Source organism: Macrobrachium nipponense, chromosome 14 (genome assembly GCF_015104395.2).
Source record: "Macrobrachium nipponense isolate FS-2020 chromosome 14, ASM1510439v2, whole genome shotgun sequence".
In the NCBI taxonomy this organism is placed as follows: Eukaryota; Metazoa; Arthropoda; class Malacostraca; order Decapoda; family Palaemonidae; genus Macrobrachium; species Macrobrachium nipponense.
Genome location: NC_087207.1, coordinates 69,871,364 through 69,876,363, shown reverse-complemented (window position 1 = coordinate 69,876,363; position 5,000 = coordinate 69,871,364). Strand labels below are relative to the sequence as shown.

Here is a 5,000-nt window from a genome sequence, read left to right as displayed (position 1 = left end):
TATGTATATATATATAATGAAATAAAGTCCCCATTTTTGGAATAAAATCATTCTAGTCTCCTATATTTTCGTGTAATCACTTCCTAATGATACACTTGATGAAAAAAAAAAGATTAGGAAAAAAGCGGTTCGTGCTCCTATTATTTCGAGTATTTTTTCGTGTATTTTTTCCCGTAATTATTGTACCTAATAAAGAAAATCAACCCTTTTGGGAAAATGTTCGTGTTTATTAATTTTCCGAGTATTTTCATAATTGCGTACCTGATGAAAAAAAAAAAATACACATTTTGAAGATTAAATATTCGTGTTTCATATTTTTCGTGTATTTTTTTTCATAATTATATACCTGATGAAAAAAAATACCCATTATGGAAAAAAATGGTTTGTGTTTCCTATTGTCACGTGTATTATATATATATATATATATATATATATATATATATATATATATATATATATATATATATATATATATATATAATTTACACCTAATGAAGAAGTAACATATTTTTTTACTTAGTTTTTCTTGTATTTTTTGTTCCACAAGTGTACACCTAATGAAAATATTACTCTTTTTGAAAAGAAAATTTTTTGGAGTTTCCTTGTTTTTCGTTAATTTTGGTGTTATTATATAAAAAAATAAAGGTTTTCGCGTTTTCCATCTTGTCTGTTTACTGCTGTTATTCCCTAAAATTTACCGAATCATAAAATGCTATTTTTTTTTCTTTTTTTCCGATATTCTGTTGTCTACGTATTCGTACGAAAACCCCATTAAAAAACAATTTTGTTCCTCTTGTTTCCTGTTTGCATTTCCTATTCCCTCACCTTTATTAAAAAAGGATTCCTTTTCTCTCTCTCTCTCTCTCTCTCTCTCTCTCTCTCTCTCTCTCTCTCTCTCTCTCTCTCTTGTTTTTCCGTTCTTTTGTTTTGTCTGTTTGCATTTCCAATTCCATCACCTTTTTATTCCCACGGCATCTCAGTATCTCGGTCTCTGCACCCTGAAACGAAACAGTTCACTTGTTAAAAAAAAAAAAAAAAAAAAAAAAATTCAGTTTTGGTTCGACCCTGAAATACACCGAAGCCCATGCCTTGTTATTTATATCTGTTGACAGGAAAATGTGCGTAAATACATCAAAAGGTTTTACGAACGCAATTCCACCGGACTAAAATAACAGCTTCTGCCCTCTCTCTCTCTCTCTCTCTCTCTCTCTCTCTCTCTCTCTCACCTCGTTTTCGGTTTACCTCGGGGATTGAACGGCATACGGTCTCTCTTTCTTTCTCTCTTCTTGTTTGCGACATATCACTGGGTTTAAACAGGTTACTCCCCTCTCTCTCCTCTCTCTCTCTCTCTCTCTCTCTCTCTCCTCTCTCTCTGTATAATTCCGCAGCGTTTATACATTCCACAGCGATTTATATGCGGCGGTATATTAGACTAATGTCATGGTAATCATGGGTCTGAGGTCGCTTTGGGAGTCCATAGCCTTTACTGGCAGTTCATTCAAAGGATATGCATACCGAATCAGAGAACCATTGCGTATTCGGCAGGATGGAAAATCTTCGTGCTTGTGCGTGTGTGTGTGTGTGTGTGTGTGTGTGTGTGTGTGTGTGTGTGTGTGCGCGCGCGTGAGAGAGAGAGAGAGAGAACTTAAAATGGCATGAATTTTGAGAGAGGGAACCAACAGCTGAGGATGACTCGAATTCTGAGAGAGAGAGAGAGAGAGAGAGAGAGAGAGAGAGAGAGAGAGAGACTGACTGACTAACAGCTGAAAAAAATTTGAATTCTGAGAGAGAGAATGACTAACAGATGAACAAATTTTGAATTCTGAGAGAGAAAGAGAGAGAGAGAGATTTCCGATGGAGGGATAAAGCCGTTACTTACATTTCGCCAACTGTTTCCACCCCTTGAAGACCGCCCAAGCAGTTACAGATTCGCAAGCATTTCTTGCTACATGACTTCCCTCTGACGCACAAGTGTATCAAAGCATCCAGGCATTTTCTTTACAAAACAATATTACTTTTGGCGTCAGTTCCCCCTATTTCTGTCTACCCATTCTTTTTATTTTTTTATTTTTTTTTTTTTAGTGTTCTTCCAGCAGCCTGGGATATATATTGGACTGGGCTTGACAGTCCCAATGTTCCCTGCATTGTATATATAAAAAAAAGAAACACGCATTTCGTAATTAAAATACCAGGCATCTCTGCAGTCATTAAATTATTCTTTAATTTCTAGATCGCTGATTGAAAGATAACTCATATACATCATCTCCATCACGTTACTTTGTAAATGCTTCGTGTTACATCAAAGCGAATTCTGTTGTAATGTTTAAATCCATTTAAGAAAAATGCGCAGCATTCCACCTCTGGGGAAGGAAAGATATGAAATACCTATCAAAATCCAATCGGCCGTCTGGTGGGGCCGAAGTTTTATTGTTGTTTAACTGAACCTGTTACTGCTGAACCTCATGCTGTTCTGTTTGAAAATGCACCCGCGTATCGAGATGTCTTTTAAATGCTTCATTTTTTGTTAAATTTTCTGTAGCGCATTAAATGCTTACATATAAATTCTGAATTGTTTTAATGCTTACTTATTTTTTTGAAGTGTATTAATTCTTACCTATTTTTTTCTGAACTGTATTAATGCTCACTTATTTTTTCTGGAGTGTATTAAATGCTTACTTATTTTTTCTGGAGTGTATTAAATATTTCCTTATTTTTTTTGAAGTGTATGAAATATTTTCTTATTTTTTCTGAAATGTAGTAAATATTTTCTTATTTTTTCTGTAGTGTATTATATATTTTCTTAGTTTTTTCTGAAATGTAGTAAATATTTTCTTATTTTTTCTGTAGTGTATTAAATATTTCCTTATTTTTTCTGAAGTGTATGAAATATTTTCTTTTTTTTTCTTAAGTGTATGAAATATTTTCTTATTTTTTCTGAAGTGTAGTAAATATTTTCTTATTTTTTCTGGAGTTTATTAAATGTTTTCTTATTTTTCAGGAGTGAGTGTATTAAATATTTTCTGATTTTTTCTGAAGTTTTAAATATTTTCTTGTTTTTCCTGAAGTGTATTAACTATTTCCTATTTTTTTCATCCATCAGACGCGCCCATGTTCGAGTCCGCCCCCAGCAGCGAGTCTGCCGAACCCAATGATCTGGTGACCCTCAAGTGCCGAGTTGATGCCAACCCACAGCCTGAAATCACCTGGTCTAAGGCCAATAGCCGGAAGGTAAGATTAGTCGAGGTGCCAATAGCGATTAACTATTAAGAAATATCCATAGAATGTTTTTTTTTTTGTATCGTTATTATTTTGTGATGATTACGTAAAGGTTGTTGCTATGTATTTTGGGTCTGTTGGCGTTTTCATTTAAGAGAAAAATGGGTTCATTTTATTTTTTTTTCTGTTTTCGTTGAATTATGTGATTGGTTATGATACTGCTAGTTTAAATGCTACTGCAGTTATTATTATTATTATTATTATTATTATTATTATTATTATTATTATTATTATTATATTGAACAATCACGCTTCTTTAAAGATCAGGATAACAAAAGACCCTTTTCTTGTGCGTTTCATTCCCAGACTGAAAACTAAAGAAAAAGGTCTTTTATTGTTATTATTATTATTATTATTATTATTATTATTATTATTATTATTATTATTATAATATTTGTGAATCTTCGAAAGGGTTCCAGATATTACCACTAATAGCAGTAGTAGTAGTACTATAGTAGATTCACATTAGCCGTGCATTTGATGTCTAGGCCAGTCCCTTACGACGCTCCGACGCCCCTGATTGGCTGTTCATAAGCCAATGACAGGGCTGGAAACTCTCAGTCTGTCTCGAGAGTTCACATAGGCAGGATGTATGTTCCATCTCTCCTGAGGTCTACGTCTTTTAGGAGAGGTGGAACATACATCCTGCCTATGTTAACTCTAGAGAGAGACTGAGAGTTTCCAGCCGTGTGATTGGCTTATCAACAGCCAATCAGGAGCGTCGTCCGGGACTGGCCTAGACATCAGTTGCGCGGTTGATGTGAATCTACTATAGTAATAGTTACAATATTATCATTGACATTGCTATCCCGATAATTAACGAAGGATAATGACCTAATCAGACCTTTCTGACATTCGTCACTCCCCCATCAGACTGTGGGAACCGGACCCGAATTCATGGTGGCTGCGACCGCCTCCAGCGCCGGCCTCTACATCTGCTCGGCGAAGAGTCCGGGCTTCGCCCCCCTGGAAGGGCGGGTCCACCTCCGTCTGCGGGGTCCTCCGCACATCAAGGCCCAGGCGGTGGTGGCCGTGAGAGAGGGGCATCCCGCCGTGCTGAAGTGCGGGGTGGTGGCTGTTCCCCATCCCGTTGCGGTCACCTGGACGAAGGAAGGGGCGCTCATTGCACCAGGTTGGTTGAGCCCTTTTTTTTTTTTTTTTTTTTTTTTTTATGATTATTCTAACAATATTACTATGTTTAGTGTATGGTTGTGAGTTAGTCGTAGAAGAAAACTGTTAGACACAGATACTGTCTTCCCAAAAATAACAGAAGAAAGTAGCATAAGCTATAAATACTTCAAAAATTATCCAACAGGCATATCTCTGCTACCCTAAATTAGAACAAATATATATTATATATTATTAAACATTTTTTCCCATTTAGCGTAGCAGAGATATATGCCTGTTAGATAGCTTTGAAGTATATAGTATAGCTTCTGCTACTTTCTCCTATCAATTCAGGGACGACAGTTCCATTGATGAACAGTTTTCTTTTATGACTCTTAACAAATGACAGTCTGACTGGTACATGTATAACAAATGACAGTCTGACTGGTACATGTATCACTTAGCGCCACCGTCGCACGTCGCCAAGTAATATCTCAAAGGAATAATAAATAACATCAATAAGGACCCTATTCACCTGCAGCCACTTAGTGCGTGTAAAGTACCGGGTAGAGAATTACGAAATAATTGAAAATGATGCAACGCCATTGTCTTTTTTT

General features: G+C 35.9%; 1 pseudogene; it reads left to right on the top strand.

Moving 5' to 3' along the window:
* Nucleotides 1-5,000, top strand: part of LOC135226582 (irregular chiasm C-roughest protein-like) — a 198,669-nt pseudogene that overhangs the window by 179,255 nt on the left and 14,414 nt on the right.